Here is a 24,607-nt window from a genome sequence, read left to right as displayed (position 1 = left end):
ACTTATTTTTCAGAAATCCATGCTGACTATTGGTGATCACAGCATTCCTTTCTAGGTGCGCACAGACTGTTTGCTTAATGATCTGCTCCAGAATCTTCCCTGCTATTGATGTCAGACTGACTGGGCGGTAATTATTTGGGTCCTCTCTTTTCCCCTTTTTGAAAATAGGGACAACATTTGCCCTCCTCCAGTCTGCCGGGACTTCGCCTGTTCTCCAGGAATTCTCAAAGATGACTGCCAGTGGTTCTGAGATCACATCTGCCAGTTCTTTTAATACTCTTGGATGCAGTTCATCTGGCCCTGGAGACTTGAATACATCTAAACTGGCCAAGTATTCTTGTACTATCTCCTTAGTTATTCTGGGCTGTGTTTCCTTTGCTGAATCATTTGCTCCAAATTCTTCAGGTCGGGCATTGTTTTCCTTATCGGAGAAGACTGAGGCAAAGAAGGCATTGAGGAGTTCAGCCCTTTCTGTGTCCCCTGTTTGCATTTCACCATCTTCTCCTCTGAGTGACCCCACTGTTTCTTTGTTCTTCCTTTTGCTACGAACATACCCATAGAAGCCTTTTTTGTTGCTTTTAACCTCTCTAGCAAGCCGGAGTTCATTCTGTGCTTTAGCTTTTCTGACTTTGTGTCTACATGTGCTGGCTATTTGTTTGAATTCCTCTTTGGTGGTTTCCCGCCTTTTCCACTTTTTGTACACATCCTTTTTTAATCTTAACTCAGTTAAAAGTTCTTTAGATAGCCACCCTGGCTTCTTTAGGCACCTTCCATGTTTCCGTCTCATTGGTATTGCCTGAAGTTGTGCTTTTACTATCTCCCTCTTAACAAACTCCCAGCCATCATGAACTCCCTTTCCTTTTAGTATTACTGTCCATGGGATCTCACCCAGCACTTCCCTAAGTTTTATGAAGTCGGCTTTCTTAAAGTCAAGAAATTGAGTCCTAGTATGCTTGGCTGCTCCTTTCCGCTGTATAGTAAACTTCAGAAGAGCATGATCACTCGCGCCTAATGATCCTTCCACTTCTACCCCACTAATCAGGTCATCAACATTGGTTAGGACCAGATCTAAAATGGCTGTTCCTCTTGTTGCTTCTCCCACTTTCTGAACAATGAAGTTGTCTGCAAGGCCAGTGAGGAATCTGTTTGACCTTATGCTCTTGGCTGAGTTTGACATCCAACAAATGTCCAGGTAATTGAAGTCCCCCATTACTACTATCTCCCTTCCTTTTGCATAAATGGCCATCTGTTCCAGGAAGGCATCATCTATGTCCTCCGTTTGGCTTGGGGATCTATAGTAAACTCCCACAATGAGGTCTCTGTTATTCTTCTCTCCCTTAATTTTGACCCAAATGCTCTCACTTTGGCTTTGAGGTTCTAAATCTTGGATCTCTTCACAGGTATACACATCCCTGACATATAACGCCACTCCTCCTCCTTTCTTGTCTGGTCTGTTTCTCTGAAATAGATTGTATCCCCCCATTATTACATTCCAATCGTGGGACTTATCCCACCAGGTTTCAGTGATGCCTATTATGTCATATTTAGTTTGCTGTACCAAGAGCTCAAGCTCATCTTGTTTATTTCCCATGCTTTGCGCATTAGTGTACAGACATTGAAGTCCATTAATCATTCCCCCGTGTCTCTTATTTAAGGATTTTTTCCTCCCACCACTAGGTCTGTGTGCTGTTTGCTCCATTTGGTCTATGACATTTGGATGATCATCTTCATCAGTTGATAGACTCCTACCTTCAGGAGCACTGTCTCCCTCCCCCACATTAGTCAGTTTAAAGCCCTCCTGATGAGGTTTCTGAGATTTTTGGCAAAAACCTTCCTCCCAACCGTTGTGAGGTGCAGCCCATCGCTTGCCAGAAGTCCATCTTCAAGAAACTGCAGTCCGTGATCTAAGAATCCAAACTGTTCCTGTTTACACCATTTGCGAAGCCAGCTGTTCACTTCCACTATTTTTCCTTCTCTCCCTGGGCCACGTCGTTCAACTGGGAGGACAGATGAGATGACAATTTGTGCATTTAATTGCTTCAATTTCCTGCCCAGAGCCTCGTAGTCTCTTTTGATCTTCTGGAGGCTATTGCTTGCAGTGTCATTGGTTCCCACATGAACCAAGAGGAAGGGGTATTTGTCAGTGGGTTTTATGATTCCTTGCAGACGTTCAGTTACATCTTGGATCTTAGCCCCGGGGAGACAGCACACTTCCCGAGACATCTTGTCAGGCCCACAAATCACTGCTTCTGTTCCCCTCAGTAGGGAATCCCCTATCACCACTACACGCCTCCTCTTAGGTTTGGTCGGGGTTCTTCCATGAGCTGTCCGTTCCAAGGTCGCCTGCACATTCCCTGAGGACTGACTTTGCTGCTCGTCTTCATTTACCTGATCGACCGAAATGAGGGAGACATCCTCAAATGGAGTCTGCTCTTCGTCTTCCAGGCTAGGGGAGAGGACCTCGAAGCGATTGTGTATTTCTAAACAATCAGAACGAACTCGGGGCCTCCTACTTCTCTGAGTCACGTTTCTCCATATATCTGGCTCCTGTGTTGGTGAACTAGCCTCCTTCTCAGGGGAGTCCCCTGTCTCCTCCTCGATGGAGACGGTGTGGTCTGATGCTTCCAAGAAGAGCTCCAGCTCTCTAATTCTTTGGAGCGTAGCTACACGTTCCTCCAGTTGCTTGACTTTGTCTTTTAAGAGGGCAATCAACATGCAATTGCTGCAGGTAAAGCTGCCTGCAACCTTTGGCAAGATGGCAAACATTGCGCAGGAACCACAGGCGACAGCAGCTGTTCCCTCCCCCTCCATCTTGAGAATGTGTCGTTGGGGGTGGCTACAGCGGTCCTCCTTCATAAAAAGCGTAAAGACAGGACAAATAATTCCCCCCACAAAAAAACCCTAGGTCTCCCCCAACAAACGTTTGAAACTAGCTCCCCTAAATCTAAAAGATGGATCAAACTGCGTGCGCCGCTAGGCGCGCGCCGCTGCCCTGCTAGCTCTGATAAGCTCCTCCCACAACTAATCACCTTCCTCAACAGAAACCCTGCCCCCTCTGACCTTTGCACAGGGAGAACAGCTAATCAGCCACAAAGAAACACAAGCACACAAGAGAAAACCCTTTTTGCTCCTTCTTCAACTGCTTTCCTGCTAGCTAAATGAAATGTAGTTCAAAGCGTGGCTAGGCAGCCCTCAAGTACCTGCATCTTCTCTTCCAGCACAGCAACCATTTTGCAATTGCACTTTGGCTGATGCAATAGGATGCCATATCTCACAATCAGGAGTTTGAAATACAGTGAGGTACACTGTTGTCAAATGAAATTATGTACTCACTGCCTACTGGTTCATTTATATATGAGCATCTTTGTATCTCTGAAACATGAGCCAATTGGCAAATTTGTTGTTGCTTTTGTGTTCAGTACCTCAAAATTGGTAAAAAATATATATGCTATTTTCATTTCAGAGGCATTTTGTGTGTTGTGCAATATAACATCAGGAATAACTTTTTTACAGAGCTGTCAGGAGTCACTCGGGAGGTTGTGGACTCTCCTTCCTTGGCGGTTATTAAGCAGAGTTTGGACAGCCACCTTTCACAGGTGACTTAGCAGAGATTCCTGAATTGCAGAGGGGTTGAATTAGATGGCCGTCGGGTCCCTACCAAGTGCATGACTACAGCATGGTCTGTGGACATCCCTACTGTCAACGACTTCTGGTCATGATGGCTTCATTCCCTACATTACAACTACTCTGCTCATGCCTTATTTTCTGTACTTTCCAACAGACATTTGGTTAGGAGCTCTGACAACACAATGCTGGACTAAATGGGTTTTTGGTCATATCCAAAAGGATCATCTTATGTCCCTGAATCCTGACTCCCACAGTAGGTCCCCAGAGTTCTGTCAAACAATAATAATCTGCACTTGTCGCCTAGCGTTTTCCCAGCAACAGACATTCATAGCAATACTGACTTCAAAGATGTAGGTGGAACCCTGCCATTGGGGATAGAAGTCATTGGGGTTAGAAGTCTGAGAGCATTGACTAGCACAACCAAGGTGGTTTTTGTCCCATGATTGAATGAAAGCACATTTGATTTGAACATCTTTGTTTGTTCTACAATACTGATAAGGAGAATGAATTCACATCAAAACATCCTTTTATATTTAAATGCAGATCAGATCATCACAAAACATTTGCATTAGTAAAGATAGATATAGATATAGATATAGATATAGATATAGATATAGATATAGATATAGATGATAGAGAGATTGATAAACTTACTATGTACTTTAGAAAAAGAACCTTTCTGGCTCTTTTGTGAAATCTTTGGAATCACAGCATGAAAACTAATTGTTCTGGCAATGTTAGATTCAATACTTTACCTTTCCAAATCCACAATATATTCCTGAGGCATTGTAAGCCTTAAATAATTCTTAATTGACTTAGGTTTGCTAAATGACCTCTCTGCAGAAGCTACTGTTCCTGGAAATCATTTCAATTACGGCTGGAACTGAAAAGTGGTACACAGGTTGAATTGTTCAAAAAAATAAAAAAAGATAGTTGCTTCAGGTAGGCATTCAGCAACATCTTTTCCACATCAGTTGAATGTGTGACAACAGCAAGGTGAAGAAAAAGATGTTGAGCATTCTTCTTGAATGTTTGCTTGTGCACCATTGTATTTTGCAGTCATTTTTGCCCCATTATTGTAGGCTTGAGCTTGACAAACACTGAGCATGTTTCATTTAATGTTTCATTTAATGTTATGAAATGAGCAATTTATTCCCCTTTTGTTGCTACAACCTGCCAACTTGAGAAATCTTTCTCGAATCTCATACTGTATTTCTTAAAAAAGTATGTATCTAAAAAGAAATGTTGCTTGTTCAATATGGGAACAATCTGGTGTGGAATCTACTCTTATTGCAAAGTACTTTGCAGATGCCTCTTGAGCAAAATGTGTTGTTTCAAAAGATTCAAGCATTCAGCAATAAATTCATCATTTTGGGAATCAGGGCACAGATAATGAACTTGAGGTCGCTCACTCCTTTTATCTGTGTTATATATATATATATATATATATATATATATATATATATATATATATGCTTTCGTAGATTTTCACGGGTACAGGAATGCAGGTTTTGTTGTCTTCGGGTGTCTTCCCGTGTAAGAGTTGGGGTGTCTAGGCGACGTTTCGACGAGGTCTCACTCGTCATCTTCAGGCTGGTGCTTTCGGCTTCTTGTTACTGGAACAGAGCAGGATCTCAGTGTTTGAGTTCCTATAAATACTGTTGAGGGGGTGTGGTGTATAGCCTCCAACGTTCTGGGCAGAGAGGAAGTTCCCAGGTTAGTGTGCCTTTTCTTCTTTTGTTCATTAATTACTTGAGGGATATCTTGAGAGATTTCTTGAGTGATATTCTGAGTACCATTTAGGAGGGTCATTAGGTGTGGATTAGTTGCTAAAGCTTTCGTGTCTTGACCTCTTGAGCTTGTGAAGAGTTTTTCTGAGAAGATGGCTGTACTGCACTTAGTTGTGCTCTGGCTTGGCTTCGTGTATAGGGGCGAGCTGTGGTTTTGTGCCCTGTGCCAGCCAGATCTGTGTAGGGATTGCAGGGGGGTGCAGCATCCGGAGGTGCCACTATGGTTTGGCTACTGGATGGTGTCTGTAATTTATCTGTGGAGAGGGTCTGGGTTTGGGTCTGGTGTGGTTGATTGGAGATGGCGTTCTGTGTGCCTCTGGTTCTGGTGTCGGTTTTTGTGGGGAGGGCTAATTTCCAGATGTCTGGCAGGCGGGACGTGTCGTCACGCTTGTTCATGTTGTGAGGGTGTTTCTCTATCTCGATGGCTTCCATGATTATTCTCTTGTGGTGATGTTCCATGTTAAAGAGCAATTTGGAATCTGCAAAATTAATTTCGTGTCCTGTTTCTTTCATGTGTTGGTAAAGAGAGGAAGTTTTTTCTTCTTTTTTGACGGCATTCTTGTGTTCTGCGATACGTGCATTTATTCGTCTGTTTGTTTGTCCAATGTACGTGGCTGGGCAGACTTTGCAGGGTATTTCATAGACCCCTTGGTTTTCTAACTGGATTTTATCTTTGGGGTTTCTGAGGATATTGGCTATTTTTTGGTTGGTGCAAAAGGCTGTTTTGATATTGTGTTTATGGAGGATTTTGCTAATTTTATCTGTAGTGCCCTTGATATAAGGAAGGAGGGCCATGCCATTGTTTTCTTCTGTGTCTTGGTTTTTGGGGGGTGTTTCTTTTTGGATTAGTTTCGTAACCCTGTTTTGCTGGTATCCGTTGGCGATTAACACATTTGAGAGATTCTGTAACTCAGTTGTCAAGTGGTCTTTGTCAGCCAGGCGTTTGGTTCTGGAGATGAGAGTCTTGGCTACACTATCTACCGGAAAAAAACACACACCAACCGCTACTTACATGCACAATCACACCACCACCCTGCACAAATAAACTCCGTAGCCAAGACTCTCATCTCCAGAACCAAACGCCTGGCTGACAAAGACCACTTGACAACTGAGTTACAGAATCTCTCAAATGTGTTAATCGCCAACGGATACCAGCAAAACAGGGTTACGAAACTAATCCAAAAAGAAACACCCCCCAAAAACCAAGACACAGAAGAAAACAATGGCATGGCCCTCCTTCCTTATATCAAGGGCACTACAGATAAAATTAGCAAAATCCTCCATAAACACAATATCAAAACAGCCTTTTGCACCAACCAAAAAATAGCCAATATCCTCAGAAACCCCAAAGATAAAATCCAGTTAGAAAACCAAGGGGTCTATGAAATACCCTGCAAAGTCTGCCCAGCCACGTACATTGGACAAACAAACAGACGAATAAATGCACGTATCGCAGAACACAAGAATGCCGTCAAAAAAGAAGAAAAAACTTCCTCTCTTTACCAACACATGAAAGAAACAGGACACGAAATTAATTTTGCAGATTCCAAATTGCTCTTTAACATGGAACATCACCACAAGAGAATAATCATGGAAGCCATCGAGATAGAGAAACACCCTCACAACATGAACAAGCGTGACGACACGTCCCGCCTGCCAGACATCTGGAAATTAGCCCTCCCCACAAAAACCGACACCAGAACCAGAGGCACACAGAACGCCATCTCCAATCAACCACACCAGACCCAAACCCAGACCCTCTCCACAGATAAATTACAGACACCATCCAGTAGCCAAACCATAGTGGCACCTCCGGATGCTGCACCCCCCTGCAATCCCTACACAGATCTGGCTGGCACAGGGCACAAAACCACAGCTCGCCCCTATACACGAAGCCAAGCCAGAGCACAACTAAGTGCAGTACAGCCATCTTCTCAGAAAAACTCTTCACAAGCTCAAGAGGTCAAGACACGAAAGCTTTAGCAACTAATCCACACCTAATGACCCTCCTAAATGGTACTCAGAATATCACTCAAGAAATCTCTCAAGATATCCCTCAAGTAATTAATGAACAAAAGAAGAAAAGGCACACTAACCTGGGAACTTCCTCTCTGCCCAGAACGTTGGAGGCTATACACCACACCCCCTCAACAGTATTTATAGGAACTCAAACACTGAGATCCTGCTCTGTTCCAGTAACAAGAAGCCGAAAGCACCAGCCTGAAGATGACGAGTGAGACCTCGTCGAAACGTCGCCTAGACACCCCAACTCTTACACGGGAAGACACCCGAAGACAACAAAACCTGCATATATATATATATATATATATATATATATATATATATATATATATATATAAAGTTTCCATTTTATAACATTTAAATACATCCTTGTTTTTCACAATAGCTTTTGCTCTTATGAGGCTGTTCAACTTCCCTCCCTCCTGCGTCATGGTTACCATATTTCTGTTCTATGTCATAGCATTTGTATCTTTTCCTACTTAAAGGTAAAGGGACCCCTGACCATTAGGTCCATTCGTGACCGACTCTGGGGTTGTGGCGCTCATCTCGCTTTATTGGCCGAGGGAGCCAGCGTACATGTGGCCAGCATGACTAAGCCACTTCTGGCGAACCAGAGCAGCACAAGGAAAGGCAGTTTACCTTCCCGCCGGAGTGGTACCTATTTATCTACAGTGGTACCTCAAGTTACATACGCTTCAGGTTACATACGCTTCTGGTTACAGACTCCGCTAACCCAGAAATAGTACCTCAGGTTAAGAACTTTGCTTCAGGATGAGAACAGAAATCGTGCTCCGGTGGTGCGGCAGCAGTGGGAGGCCCCATTAGCTAAAGTGGTGCTTCAGGTTAAGAACAGTTTCAGGTTAAGAATGGACCCCTGGAACGAATTAAGTACTTAACCCAAGGTACCACTGTACTTGCACTTTGACGTGCTTTCGAACTGCTAGGTTGGCAGGAGCAGGGGCCGAGCAATGGGAGCTCACCCTGTCGCAGGGATTGAAACCACCGACCTTCTGATCAGCAAGTCCTAGGCTCTGTGGTTTAACCCACAGCACCATCTTTCTTCAATTCAATTGTCAAATTTTAAAATAAATATAAGAAGATATAATTCATAATCATTACAAGTATTTTTAAATGAGTCCTGCAAGTGTTGTTAATTGTTTCCAATTGTCCTTCAAATATTGTACAAATTTACCCGTCTTTTTGGAAAGCTTAATCGCGCTGGTTTCGGATTTTCCCAGTCAGCTTCACCAATTCTGAATATTCCATCATCTTTGTCTGCCACTCTTCAATCGTTGGTAATTCCTGTTGTTTCCATTTTGGGGCTAAAACAGTCCTTGCTGCCATAGTTGCATACATAAACAGTATTTGATCTTTCTTTGGGATTCCTTCACCTACTATACCCAACAGAAACTTTACAGCTTTTTAAACAAATGTACACTTGTACAATTTCTTTAACTCATTATATATCATTTCTAAGATAATGCCAGCTCCTGTCCAAGACAGCAGGCATCTTTCTAGTTCTCACCAAACTAGGTATTATTCTCTTTGACTTTTCCTTTTGGTGTGTGATGTTCTGTTGTGCCGCTTTTGTTGTGTTGTTGTATATTATGTTGGAAACCACCCAGAGTGGCTGGGGCAACCTAGTCAGATGGGTCAGGTATAAGTTGTTGTTGCTGCTGCTCCCTTTTAAAGGTTTGGGGATCCTATGAGAAAGTTTCCACCACTTTCTATTAAAATCCCAGCCTTCAGCAGATACCAGTGCAGAGTTAGACACAGAAGTGCTAATGTTGACTGCTTTGTGCCAAAATAATTGTCATGGAAAGCAATATAAAGCGTCTTTCTGTTGACTCCAGACAAGACAATCTTGTACATGTGCTTCTCCATTAGTGCCCTGAAATTTTCAGAATGCTTTCTGGGAAAATTTGATTGCAGGTATCTTTTGGGAATGTTTTAGGCTGAGGGATGAGACTCTTTGTGATATACTTTTCTATTTGCTTTTGAGATGGCAACTCAGTTGTGATACATCCTGTGCAAAGGTGGATCTAGGGGAGCATGTCTGGTACAGTTACATCAGACGCAGAGCTCCTGGGGTGCTGCAACAGGTGCCCCAACAGAAGGCAAGAGACAGGGGGTGCTGTGTTTTGGCACTGCCACTGAAATTTGAGGTGCCAAGGCCTTCATCATGATTACTCCTCTCACCTTTTTAATTCACTTCCACATGTGTCTGTATGTCTGTTTCTTTGTTTGTAATTCTTATTTTCTGCATCTGCCCCTCTATCAAAATACTGTGCAAGGTTACCCAGATCAGCAGCTCCTTGTTTGGTGATAAGGTTTCCAACAGTTTCTTCTTGCTCCAATTCCATATTTGAGTATACTGATGATTTATTGGGTATACTGGGACTGAAACTGCCTTGGTCGCACTGGTATTGAGTATACTGGGACTGAAACTGCCTTGGTCGCACTGGTTGATGATCTCCGGCGGGCTAGGGACAAAGGTGAGAGCTGTTTCCTAGTTCTGCTGGATCTCTCAGCGGCGTTTGATACCATCGACCATAGCATCCTTCTGGACCGTCTTGAGGGGCTGGGAGCTGGGGGCACTGTTATACAGTGGTTCCGCTCCTTCCTCCTGGGCCGTGTTCAGAAAGTGGTGGTGGGGGATGAGTGTTCAGACCCTTGGGCCCTCACTTGTGGGGTGCCTCAGGGTTCTGTCCTCTCCCCCATGCTTTTTAACATCTATATGAAGCCGCTGGGAGAGATCATCAGGAGGTTTGGGCTGGGTGTTCATCAGTATGCGGATGACACCCAGCTCTACCTCTCTTTTAAATCAGAACCAGTGAAGGCGGTGAAGGTCCTGTGTGAGTGTCTGGAGGCGGTTGGAGGATGGATGGCGGCTAACAGATTGAGGTTGAATCCTGACAAGACAGAAGTACTGTTTTTGGGGGACAGGAGGCGGGCAGGTGTGGAGGATTCCCTGGTCCTGAATGGGGTAACTGTGCCCCTGAAGGACCAGGTGCGCAGCCTGGGAGTCATTTTGGACTCACAGCTGTCCATGGAGGCACAGGTCAAATCTGTGTCCAGGGCAGCTGTTTACCAGCTCCATCTGGTACGTAGGCTGAGACCCTATCTGCCTGCGGACTGTCTCGCCAGAGTGGTGCATGCTCTGGTTATCTCCCGCTTGGACTACTGCAATGCGCTCTACGTGGGGCTACCTTTGAAGGTGACGCGGAAACTACAACTAATCCAGAATGCGGCAGCTAGACTGGTGACTGGGAGCGGCCGCCGAGACCATATAACACCGGTCTTGAAAGACCTGCATTGGCTCCCAGTACGTTTCCGAGCACAATTCAAAGTGTTGGTGCTGACCTTTAAAGCCCTAAACGGCCTCGGTCCAGTATACCTGAAGGAGCGTCTCCACCCCCATCAGTCTGCCCGGACGCTGAGGTCCAGCGCCGAGGGCCTTCTGGCGGTTCCCTCACTGCGAGAAGCAAAGCTACAGGGAACCAGGCAGAGGGCCTTCTCGGTAGTGGCGCCCGCCCTGTGGAACGCCCTTCCAGCAGATGTCAAAGCGATAAACAACTATCTGACATTCAGGAGACATCTTAAGGCAGCCCTGTTCAGGGAAGTTTTTAACGTGTGACATTTTACTGTATTTTTGGTTTTTATGGAAGCCGCCCAGAGTGGCTGGGGAGGCCCAGCCAGATGGGCGGGGTATAAATAATAAATTATTATTATTATTATTATTATTATTTTAAAGCTGCAGTTAATACAACCAGAAAGAGCATTTGTTGGCCCATTTTTTTTCACTTTTTGCAATATAAATTTCTATTTCCTTTGGAGATAGACTCTTGGTTGTGATACAGCCAGTGGCAAGGTCTACTTTATGATTCCTCTCCTTACCTTCCGAATTCAGTTCCATATGTCAGGCATGTCCAACTTCACGTAGGCTGTGATCTACTATCCAGTATCAAAAACTGGCAGTGATCTACCACACTTTCACATTGTCATACTTCAGTTTCTTTGCTTTAGAGGCAAGCGATAAGGCATTGTTGGTGGCAAGGAAAAACCCCTTTCTTTCCTTAGCACGGATTTATTTCATCGCCTTCTTCCATGCATTGCCTAAAATGAAGATGACTGCTGATTAAGCCACAGGATGCTCTGCATGGAGAAGGAAGGAAAGGCGCTCTCCTTTTAGGCAACCTTGTCCCAAATGCAGAACATCAGCACCCTCGCACCCCACTTTAGTTTGCTCCTGAGGCGGACTGCTGCATGCTCTCCCCATACGAGCGAGGCCCTGAAGCACCCAGTAAGGGCTTCCCAGCCAAGAGAGGCTTCCATAGCTGAGCAAAGCTCTGGTGCTCACAGGACAGCAAAAGCGGAGGCACAGCTCTCTCCCTCCCCTCGCAAGCCACATCCAGCCTGCTGGCGCACGCTCTGCAGCTAATGGGAGGCGAAAGCAAAGATCAAACTCTATTCCTCCTGCAGCTGCCTCGTAAGCCCATGGGACGGCGAGAGCCCCAGCTGTGAGAGAGGAGCAAAGTCTGCCTAGCCATAGTGCAATAGACCAAAATCCATCCAGCAATCGACCGGTCGACCGTGATCGATATGTTGGACATGTCTGCAATATGTCATTTGTCTGTATGTCTCACATACTCAGTAAACCACACAGTTCAAGTTGGAATTAACTCTTTATTAGCAAAAACATGATCTTCACAGACTTCACTGTGTGTCAGACCAGTGAGCACAGCAACTCATTCACTTTGGGTCATACTCCATGAAATCAGTTGCTGAGAGTAAAGATCCCTGACTCCCCACACCTGTCTTTGTCTCCTACTTTCCAGGGTTTTTTCCAAGCAATCAGAGACTTCCATCCTTTTCATCCCTCTTCTGGTTCTTGTGGGAAGGAAGAAGAGGAACTTGTCACAACAGGAGGGGGAGACACCCATGACTCTCCAACAGCCAGGCTCATCTTGCCCTTTGACCTCCCTCCTCCCACTTGCCAGCTTCAGCTTCTGATTCTAGACTTCTTTCTGCCATAGAATCTCCCAGCTGACTAAGAAGCTACCTCCTCTTCCCAGTCTTCTCCCTCTGACTTATGTGGGAATGCAGGGGCTGCATTTGACCTTAAGGACACAGGTTATTCACCCCTGGTACAGATTACAAAAGGGCACATAGTCTCTCAATTTTTTTTCTCTCTTTTAGCTTCGCTTACTCAGCCTAATGAGCAGCTTGTTTATTTTAGACAAAATTATGAAACCACATTTTTTCAGCAAGTACATTATGAATCCACTCTTCTTCAGCAGGTACACTGGATGAGTAAGACTCTGAGGCAATTAAAATTTGGCTGATGTTAGATTCCCCATGAGTTTCAGTTGGCCAGAGCTTACATCAACCTGCTGAACCAGGTCAGCTGTTCCAGAACCCCGTTGTCGCAATGACCAACCAGATGCCTGTGCAAAGCCTGAAAGCAGGACTTGACAGCAACACCACTCTCCCCACTTGTGATTCCCAGAAACAGACATTTAGACAGTAGCATAGCATTTCTGAGGGAGTGCAACAAAGGTATCCCCACAGCAGGCTATTGAGGTCACAGGTGCAGGGAGGCAAGCCACACCTGGGCTGGACCTTCAGGGCTGGGGCAGTGGTGTCACCTCCTCCTTGTGACCAGTGAAGGGATGCCTGCACGTGATTTTACTGCTGTGGTGTTTTTTGTTTTTTGGTTTGGTAAACCACTTTGCAGTTTTTTAAAAAAATAAAGTTTATTAAATAAATAAACAATAAATAAAAATAAAAATAACACAAGCCAAAACACAATCCATCCTGTAGATTTAAGTATCTATCCACAGTCGCCTACTTGTTATCAGAGGCCCAGAATCCACATCTGTAAGAAAATTTGAAATAAGCAAGATAAATAAATAAATGTGGGTGTGTGGGGTGTGTGACAAGAAATTTTCCGTACCACTCGGTACCACCTAACCTTCCTAAGCCTCTGACTAGAACTCAATGACATCTAATGAAGCTACTATAGAACAGGGATATGAACTTGAAAAAAATATTGGAGGTGCCCACAAAGATCCGTGATATGGGAGGGGGGCTGTTTTAATCCAAGGCTGTTGATACAGGCAAAACAAGACCCTTTCAAAGAATTAATGCTGTGGTTAGGCTCAGGTTGTAATGATAAACCATCCATCATAAAGTGGTTTGTCTGCTTTTCCTCATTCCCAAAGGTAACACACACCCTGCTTAAACACCTGGAACCCCTAAACTCTCACACTGCTCAGAGATTGGGGTGGTGTTCAACAATATAATAATATTATTACAGTAGTGGGCACCAGTGCCAGAGACGATGTCACAATGAGTATGGACTGCCTGTTTTCCTAGGACTGTAAGGCCTTTAAAGCACGTGGTTGAAATCCCTTGCTGGAACTTTATTCAGATGTCCCCCTGTTGCATCACAGTACTAGCAAGAGTAGAATGGATTGTACCTTCGCTGTGTCATCTGATCTATTTTCACAACACTTACCTAAGGCCATGTCAACCTGGGCCTCAACACCCACACCAACCTCATCCTTTAGAATGAGCCTCATCCCCCACTCTATTTATGTGAGACATTCTCTGGGTTCTCTCTCTCTCTTGGCTTCTGGGAAGAATTAAATTCAAAGTAAGTGGGGATAACTTGACAGCCATGCAACCCTATTACTTATACCTCAACACTCACTCAGGTGTAAGCTATTTATTATTATTGTTATTATTGTTATTATTGTTATTATTGTTATTATTATTTATTAGTTCCATAGACAATAACTCTTCACAATGACTACTAGTCCTGATGGCTCAAGGGCAGCATGCCTCTGACTCTGGGTACCCGTTTCTAAGAATCAGCAACTAGACAGGTGCGCCAACTGGGCAGGGTGAGGTACTCCCCCCCAAATAAATTCTTAAAGAGGGGAGGTGGGCCCCATTATTATTGAGCAGAAACATCATGCATGAGGTTAACACGTCCCACTTTGTCAGCCCCCTCAATAGCAGGGGCAAGCCCCTTAATAAGCTAGTCCCTTAAATCCTCAAGCTCCTTTGAACAGAACCTCCCCCACCCCTGCACTTAACAGTTACCAAGTTATTTTAAAGAGGAAGTAGACAAGTTTTCTAACCCAGAAACAAGTACAATTAATGGAAGTGAAGAAATCTAGAACTTGAGGCACTGCATTCCAGAAAAGAAACTGGACAACACCTGTCTCCCCTAGCAATAGGTTTCTTTCTTTCTTTCTTTCTTTCTTTCTTTCTTTCTTTCTTTCTTTCTTTCTTTCTTTCTTTCCTTCTTTCCTTCTTTCCTTCTTTCCTTCTTTCCTTCTTTCAATTAATCTTTATTGGTTTAAAATCAAAACATTCACACACAATGAAAGCTTGAAATGAAAAAAAGAAAGAAAAAAGAGGAAACAAAAGAAGCACGATGCTAAGTTGTTATTGGTATGAACTTCTTCAGATACCGTGCACACAAAAGCTCATACCAATAACAAACTTAGTTGATCTCTAAGGTGCTACTGGAAGGAATTTTTTATTTTGTTTTGACCACAGCAGATCAACACGGCTACCTACCTGTATCTAGAACAAAAAGAGGTAGAACAAGAGATGACAAATTCACAAAAACGTTTTGACCATCAATTTCCAACTTCCTTGATATGGGTTCTTTGTTTTCTTAATTACTTGCCTCTATTTTTCAATAAACTTTGTCTTTATTAAATCTTGTGTGACTTCTTTATACCTTATTCAATTCTGAGAGTTATTCAAAGCATTCTAAAGTTTTATATGGGGACACTGTTCTTTCAAATATTGTCTATAGATCTCCTATTCTGTTTTGAACTTTGGGGTGGACTGATTTTCTGTCATATATGCTAGTTCCATGTATTCAAGCATTTTTACTTGCCACTCCTCTTTTGATGGAGTTTTATCTCCTTTCCATCCCTTGGCAATCAGCGTCATCGCTGCCTTTATTGCATACAAAAATATCCTTCTTTTCCTCCTTGGGATGTCTGATGCCATTATGCCTAAGAGGAAGGATTCAGGGTTTTTTATTAAATGTTATTTTGAACAGTTTTTTTAAAAAAATAATTCATCGTATATAAGTTGCCAAAAGTTATTTATTTCTTTGGAACCCTACCACATGTGGTACATTGTGCCCTCTAACTCTCTACACCTCCACTGTGGAAAGACACCTGTCTCCCCCTCACAATAAATTCCATGCCACTGACCCTCAAGGAAATCTGGGAAAAAAGAATGAGGTTCCAGAAATCAAATCCAATTTCAGTGCTGACCTTTGAAATCTAGCATAGTCTGTTGGGACTCATTTCCCCAGGGTGGTGAAACTGAGGCTGGCACACATTAGGGGGGACGTGTCCTTGGAGTTCTTGGGAGGGGGAAGAGATTTAATTTGTTTTCAACACTGTGCTTTAAATTAGGATATAGTGCAATTAGAATTCTAGCAATTTGTGACACTGTGCTGAACCTGTTGTTCCTGGGTGCTGGCAAAGTTCTCCTCCATCTAAGCCTCTTCATGCTTCCCTGTATGGCCCACTGCTCTTCCTGACTCTTCAGCTTTCTAGAATGATTAAGACACTCCTGACCACCTGCCTCCTCTTGGTCCAGCTTCCTCCAGGAAAGAGCCTTGGAAGACTAGACTTGTTATGGGTATCAAAGTCCATAGTATCTGGTTTTAAGAACACTGAAATACAACTGAGCACTTTATCAGATCATAATAATTTACTATTATGAAAGGCCAACAAAATACCACTTTTAGATGGAAGCTGAATCACAGCTTGTTAGAAAGACTGGGATAATGCAAAAGGGATTTTAATGTTTGACTGACTTCTTTGAGTTAAATACAGTCATATCTTGTGTTGCATTAGGTTCATGTTGTGTCTTTTCAGGTTGCGAACATGGCAAACCTGGAAGTGTAAGATTCCGGGTTTCACCACGCGTGCATGTGTAGAAGCGTTCTGCGCGCTTTGCACAAGCGGATAAGCCCTCTCTCTCACCGTGCATGTGCACAGAAGCGGCACTCTAGTTACGGACTTTTGGGGGTGTGAACGGCACCCCGGAACGGATCGAGTCTGTAACTAGAGGTACCACTGTATAGAGAATAGTACAGATTTAAATACAGTATGGGATGCTAGGAATATGATTATTAGAGGCTCCTTCATATAGCAAAGTGCTTACCAAAAAAGGTGAAAGATCAAAAGACATATTAAAAGAAATAGAAAACTGTAAAAAGTCTTTGTTTGACAAGCTCGATGATAATAAAATGTTACAAACTATTAGACTATCATTGTTATTAAACCAGGAGATGGAACAAAAGTTAAAATGTTTTAAGCAGAAGCACTTCAAAATTGACACTTCTATAATGATGTCAACTCCTGTCCAAGACAGCAGGCATCATTCTAGTTCTGGCAATGTTTTAGGCAGAGAGGTGAGACTGTTCATAATATACTTTTCTATTTGCTTTTGAGATGGATACTTGGTTGTGATACATTCAGTGCAAAGATGGATCTAGGGGAGCCTGACTCGTGCGGTTGCATCAGGTGTGGAGATTCTGGGGTGGCTGCAGCAGATGCTGCAACTATGACATGCAAGAAAAGGTGAGGGATAGGAGGGCAGATTTTGGTGCACAGGGTGCCACTGAAATTTGAGGCGCCAAGGTTAACCACTGTCAAGTTTCAAGGCCTACATTATGATTACTCCTCTCTCCTTCCAAATTTGCTTCCCCATCAGTCTGTTTCTTTCTGTTTTCCATTCTCATGTTCTGCATCTGCCCCTTCATCAAAATACTGTGTATGATTACCCAAATCAACAGCTCCTTGTTTGGGAATGAGGCTTTCCACAGGATTATCTTGCTGCAGTCCTACAGGTAAGTAAAAAATAAAACAAAATCCAAATTGAAAGAGCCTTTGTTGACCCCTTTTTCATTTTCCCTTTCTTGTCTTTTCTTGTCTCCTGATCTGTGATAGAATTTGGAGGGGTGATTTATAAATTAATGGGGTTTTTTATATCTGCAGAAAGGGAGACAGGAAAACAAGACAAAAAATATTATATACTAATAGTTGTGTAGAAGATGAATTTGTGGCGGCAGGGGTAGGCTAGTAGTAGGCGGACGCACGTTGGCAAAAGGAGAAGGGGGTAGGGGAAGAATTGTTGTGGCATTTTATACAAGCGTTCCCTCACTTTTGCATGATTGACAAGCATGACTGTGTATGCTTGCAGCACTGGAAAATAAGTAAATAAAAGAAAAACAGAATACCAGGAAATGATGGGAGAAAGCAGGAGAGTCCCCGTGGCTTGGGAGGAGACCCTCCCCAGAACCTGCAGTGGACTTCAATGAGAGTGGATGAAGCCCCAAGGAGAGCGGAAGTGCAATGGGGCTTTAATTAGGCTGCTCCACCTCCCTTCCTAGCAGGTGACACACATGGTATTGCAGCTGCTGCTGCTGCTGCTTTTGCACACGTCCTCCAACCTCCAGGCATCCCAGAGCTTCAGCTCTCGATATTTTGGTCTGAACTGGGGAGAGAGTTTGAGTGGAGGGAGGGCCTGTATAGGCTTACACAAAATGTAAATGCTACTCTTCACACAATAGAGGATAACTTTTTCTGATATCCCAATATTCTGACTCCTCTCGTTTGGCTCCAAGGTCCCCTTTTTGGCCTTAGGCAGGGGTGTGATGTACCACCTGCAACCCCCTCTCCTGGGTGCTGTGGAGAGGCATCCAGGGGCTGCATTTGACCCCCAGGACACAGGTTATCCACCCCTAGTCTCTCCATTCTTTCTCTCTTTCTCTCTTCAGTCCTGAGCTAAAAATAGTTCCTGGCAAACTCAAAACCATGGGATGGAATCATGATTGTTTTTAAAATGTTTTGATCTATTTCCACTTTGTTTTAAAATTCGGTAAATAATAATATAAATCAGATGTCCAGATTTTAAGATGTACTGTACCAGGCCTATGCCAAACTCAGGATATCCTCAGGATTCAATTTTATCCCCTATGCTCCTTAACATATACGTAAACCTCTGAGTGGGGACATTGGTTCTAAAGTTTTAAATGTAATGTACATAAAATGTTATGTTTCAATGCCTTTAAAATGTCATGATGAGAAGTCAGCCTACTGCAAAATGCATGACTCATCTCATGACTTGGATTTCATACAGTCCTACTGTTAACCTGACCAAGATGATCAAGGGTCTGGAAACCCTTGAGGGAGTTTGGTATGTTTATCCTGGAAAAGAGGGGACTGAGAGCAGACATGATAGCCATTTTCAAATATCTGAATGGCTGTCACATGGAAGATGGAGCAAGCTTGTTTTCTCCAAAGGGTAGGAACTGAACCAATGGATCAACACCACTGCCTCTGGAAGGAAGGAACCTTATGGCTTAAGTACTTCCTACTCTCAAATTGCCTTTTCCACACTGCAATTCCCTTTCCCTGAAATCATTTCCTTGGAAGGTAGCAAGTGGGTTATCAGCACACTTCTCCACTATCAATTGTCTTGGATCATCAAGAATGGAAAACAAATCTTCCAAATCCATATCCTCCTTTCTCTTCATCCACTGATGGTTAGAGGAATCATTCTGTGCAGTCTATCTTCTGCAGCCACCTCTGTGTATCATGAGGTTGGCAACTGCTGACCTAGCTCCACTGGCCAAAATGGTAGCATCTTTCGATGAACTTATTGGAAGACTGTGGGTCATGAAGGTGGGGCATGTGTGTGTGTTTATTTGAATTCAGCAGGGTTTAGTTTGCTGATGTTTTTAATATTGTTTTGTGGATTGTGAGTGCTGTAGTGCTTTGTGAATCTTATAATATGACCTTTGTTCTGGTTGTGCTGCTTCATTTTTTTAGTTATTTTGTTAACAATGTTTTAGAGAAGGTCGTTACTTTTGTTATGTTTTGTAGTCGTTTTACTGATCATTGTCAATTATACCAACTGATTAATGCTCTAATTGTGATGTTCTGTTAGGTTGCTGTTATTTATTGTTTGTTTGTAAGCCGCATTGTGACTCACGTGAGTGAAAAGCAGCATAGAAAAAGAAGAAATGAAATGAAATGTTACTGAAAGTGTGGCTAGGCAGCCCTGAAGTTGCTGCATCTTCTCTTCCAACACAGCAACCATTTTGCACTTGCACTTCGGCTGATGCAATATGATACCATATGTGGCAATCTGGAGTTTGAAATACAGTGAGGTACACTGTTGGCAATGAAATTATGTACACAATGCGTACTGGGTCATTTATACGTGACCATCTTTGTATCTCTGAAACAGGAGCCAATTGGCAAATTTATTGTTGTTTTTTTGTTCAGTACCTCAAAATTAGTAAAAATATATAATACTAAAATTACACAAAGAAAACTCCTCCTGGACATCTGTGATACTGCCACTCTCCCTCTCTCTCATTGTCCAAACACCAAAGTCCACTTCTTTCACACTGCCTTTGGCTTTCAGAACCATCACTAGTGAAACAAAAGCAAAGGATATATTCCAGCCCCTTAAGTTCACAAGCTTTTCTGATTAGTGACCTCCGCTACCCCTGTCCATAACTGTTACCAATTTATTTTAAAGAGTAAGTGACCATGTTCTTTATGCCAAACCCAATTGGATTTAATGGGGCCGAGGACACCTAGAAATCGAGTCACTGTGCATTTTATTAATGTACCATAAATAAACCCTTTCCCCTTTCACAAAATTTCATGCGGCTGACTCTTGGGAAAATCTGGCAAAATTGCCTGGGCTTCTGCAAATTTAATCCCATTTCAGTGCTGAGCTTTGAATTCTAGTGTAACCTGATGGCACCCGTTTTCCCACATACAGGGTGGTGAAATTGAGGTTGGCACAGCTTAGAAGAGACGTGTCTTTGGAGTTCTTGGGAGGGGAAAGAGATTTAATTTGTTTTCCACACTGTGCTTTAAATTATGGTATAGTGCTATTAGAATTCTAGCAATTTGTGACACTGTGCTGAACCTGTTGTTCCTGGTGTTGGCAAAGTGCTCCTATACTTTCCTCCAATTAAGGCTGTTCATGCATCAGTTCCCTCTCTTACTCCTTCCTGGCACTTCAGCTTTCTAGAATGATGAAAACCAGGCACAGGCAAACTCGGCTCTCCAGAGGTTTTGGGAGTACAATTCCCATTATCCCTGACCACTGGTCCTGTTAGCTATGGATGGTGTGATTTGTGGTCCCAAAACATCTGGAGAGCCGAGTTTGCCTATGCCGATGAAGAAAACTGATCACCTGAGTAATAAATAAATAAATAAGGGGAAAAACATGCACCCAACCCCTGAGGCCATTCCGCTGTAAGTATCCAACCAACCCAAAATTTAAACACCTCTTGTGATGCTTTGACCTCTTTCCGTTTCAACAGTATGAATTCTACCAAAACTTTCCATATCTCCTCAAAATAATTTCTCCTGCATATTCCCCTTACCTTACCTTACCTTACCTTACCATAATAGCACAAAATAGAAAAACCCCTGGAATTATTCTTCAAGCCACACTGTATCACTGTATTTCCTCCTTATTCTCTTGCTTTGCTATCTCACATTGTGCTTCCCCACTTATCTGTTGTTTTGATCATTTATTTCCTGTTGCCTCCCATTGACTGCAGCTTATTCACAAGATTTCTCAGGCTATAAGAAAAGAGAAAATAAAATAAGAAAGCCTTTCATCCCAACTTTTCCCTTTCTTCTTCTTTTTTAACGCAAACAAATGTTTTATATGTCTCCTTTTCCATTCCCAAAAACCATGTCCTTTTGATGTGTTTTTCCCTAGCTTTTCCCAATCTTATTTTAACTGTTTAAAAACAAATTAAATTCAAGCCCACAGTGTGTGTCTCTTATAGGTCATAAAAAGAAACAAAGGAAATAAAAAACAATCCTTAATTTAAAAACCAGCAGATTTTGCTTATTTGGGATATGAAGGGAGAATGCAAGCTGCAGAAAAATTCCTGTGACTGAGGTATGGTCATCAAAGAACAATAGATGGCAATTGAGGGACAACAACAACAACAACAATAATAATAATAATAATAATAATAATAATAATAATAATAATAATAATAATAATAATAATAATATTTTATTTATACCCCGCCCATCTGGCTGGGCCTCCCCAGCCACTCTGGGCGGCTTCCATAGAAACCAAAAATACAGTATAATATCACACGTTAAAAACTTCCCTGAACAGGGCTGCCTTAAGATGTCTTCTGAATGTCAGGTAGTTGTTTATCGCTTTGACATCTGCTGGAAGGGCGTTCCACAGGGCAGGCGCCACTACCGAGAAGGCCCTCTGCCTGGTTCCCTGTAGCTTTGCTTCTTGCAATGAGAGAACCGCCAGAAGGCCCTCGGCGCTGGACCTCAGCGTCCGGGCAGAATGATGGGGGTGGAGACGCTCCTTCAGGTATACTGGACCGAGGCCGTTTAGGGCTTTAAAGGTCAGCACCAACACTTTGAATTGTGCTTGGAAACGTACTGGGAGCCAATGTAGGTCTTTCAAGACCGGTGTTATATGGTCTCGGCGGCCGCCCCCAGTCACCAGTCTAGCTGCTGCATTCTGGATTAATTGTAGTTTCCGAGTCACCTTCAAAGGTAGCCCCACGAAGAGTGCATTGCAGTAGTCCAAGCGGGAGATAACCAGAGCATGCACCACTCTGGCGAGACAGTCTGCAGGCAGATAGGGTCTCAGCATACGTACCAGATGGAGCTGGTAAACAGCTGCCCTGGACACAGATTTGACCTGTGCCTCCATGGACAGCTGTGAGTCCAAAATGACTCCCAGGCTGCGCACCTGGTCGTACAGGGGCACAGTTACCCCATTCAGGACCTGGGAATCCTCCATACCTGCCCGCCTCCTGTCCCCCGAAAATAGTACTTCTGTCTTGTCAGGATTCAACCTCAATCTGTTAGCCGCCATCCATCCTCCAACTGCCTCCAGACACTCAAGAAGGAACTTCACCGCCTTCACTGGTTCTGATTTAAAAGAGAGGTAGAGCTGGGTATCATCCGCATACTGATGAACACCCAGCCCAAACCTCCTGATGATCTCTCCCAGCGGCTGCATGTAAATGTTGAAAAGCATGGAGGAGAGGACAGAACCCTGAGGCACCCCACAAGTGAGAGCCCAGGGGTCTGAACACTCATCCCCCACCACCACTTTCTGAACACGGCCCAGGAGGAAGGAGCGGAACCACTGTATAACAGTGCCCCCAGCTCCCAGCCCCTCAAGACGGTTCAGAAGGATGCTATGGTCGATGGTATCAAACACCGCTGAGAGATCCAGCAGAACTACGAAACAGCTCTCACCTTTGTCCCTAGCCCGCCGGAGGTCATCAACCAGTGCGACCAAGGCAGTTTCAGTCCCATGGTGAGGCATGAATCCCGACTGGAAGGCATCCAAATGGTCCGCTTCTTCCAGGCGTGCCTGGAGTTGTTCGGCAACCGCTCGCTCAATCATCTTGCCCAGGAATGGAAGATTTGAGACTGGGCGATTGTTGGCCATCGTGGCCGCATCTAAAGATGGTTTTTTAAGAAGCGGTTTAATAACCGCCTCTTTCAGCGGGTCTGGGAAGGCTCCCTCACGGAGGGAAGCATTCACCACCCCACGAAGCCCATCGCCCAGTCCTTTCCGGCAATGCAACTCCTTCCCTCTGCCCTGAGACTAGGGATTTGGAGGGAGAAGAGTCGGTGAAAGAAGACTGGAAGAAATTCAAAGACTACTTACTGAAACATTGTAAAATTAATGAATGTTAGAAGGATGTTGGATAGAAACTAAGTGGTTTCCAGCTGTAATGCTTTAAGAGATATGAAAAAAAAGAGGTTTCACAAATGGGTAAAAGTTTAATGGTAAGGATTTGCTGAACTAACAAACTGAACTGGAATACAGAGAAGGGAGGTACGGCTAAGGGAGCTGGGCATGTTTAGCCTGGAGAAGAGGAGGTTAAGGGGTGATATGATAGCCATGTTCAAATATATAAAAGGATGTCACATAGAGGAGGGAGAAAGGTTGTTTTCTGCTGCTCCAGAGAAGCGGACACGGAACAATGGATCCAAACTACAAGAAAGAAGATTCCACCTAAACATTAGGAAGAACTTCCTGACAGTAAGAGCTGTTCGACAGTGGAATTTGCTGCCAAGGAGTGTGGTGGAGTCTCCTACTTTGGAGGTCTTTAAGCAGAGGCTTGACAACCATATGTCAGGAGTGCTCTGATGGTGTTTCCTGCTTGGCAGGGGGTTGGACTCGATGGCCCTTGTGGTCTCTTCCAACTCTATGATTCTATGATTCTATGATTCTATGATTCTATGAGGTATGAGGAGGTCCGAGGAAATAAGTGTATGGAAGTTATGTTATTGAAAATTAATGTGTGTTTTTAACTGTTTTTTATTTTGTATGTTTATTTTTCTTTTTTCTTGTTATATTGAGGCATCTGATGAAGATCTGCATTTTAAAATGAGCTTTAAAAATATATTTGTAAATGTTTGTATCTCTCATTCTCTCATGCCTGGGTGCATCGGCAGATGCTCATCTTGAACAAAGGCCCCAATGATCTAACAATATTTCAGGGTTGTAAAAAAAAGGGAATTACAGGCTGAGAGTGAAGGTTACTAGGTTACTGACCCTACAGAATACAATTAAGCTGTAAAAGCACTAATTACCATGTGTCTCCCATTGGAGACTTGAGCCAAAGGGTAAAAGGGCAAATAAAAATAGCAGCTGAACTAGGCAAAGCAGCCCTCTGAAACTGCTTTGAAGCTTCAGAGAAAATTCTCTCTAAGTCCTCTAAGTTACCTTTTCTTCTAAAAAATCTATATATGTTAATGTATGAAATATATTGGCTTAAATGTAATTATGCAAAGGATTTAGAAAGTAAGAAATGTTAGATTCTTATGTTAGATTCTTATTTCATAGAATCATAGAATCGTGGAGTTTGAAGAGACCACAAGGGCCATTGAGTCCAGCCCCTGCCAGGCAGGAAACACCATCAGAGCACTCCTGACATATGGTTGTCAGCCTCTGCTTAAAGACCTCCAAAGAAGGAGCTCTTTCATAGATGGTGTGTGAAAAGGTGAACAAAAGATCTGTTTAAGATAAAATTAGAACAATTGGCCATCTGCTTTGCAGTGAATAGGGCAAGAGGG

The 24,607-nt window shown here is 43.4% G+C and overlaps 1 protein-coding gene across 1 annotated transcript in view; it reads right to left on the bottom strand.

Moving 5' to 3' along the window:
• The window catches only part of LOC308590567 (phospholipase A2 inhibitor NAI-like), a 177,357-nt gene that overhangs the window by 100,921 nt on the left and 51,829 nt on the right, over positions 1 to 24,607 (bottom strand). The gene's annotated exons all lie outside the window — the stretch shown is intronic.

The sequence above is a fragment of the Podarcis bocagei genome (genome assembly GCF_964188305.1).
Source record: "Podarcis bocagei genome assembly, chromosome: 7".
NCBI classification, from domain to species: Eukaryota; Metazoa; Chordata; class Lepidosauria; order Squamata; family Lacertidae; genus Podarcis; species Podarcis bocagei.
Note: the sequence above shows the minus strand (reverse complement) of the source record. Positions and strands in the feature narration are given on the sequence as shown.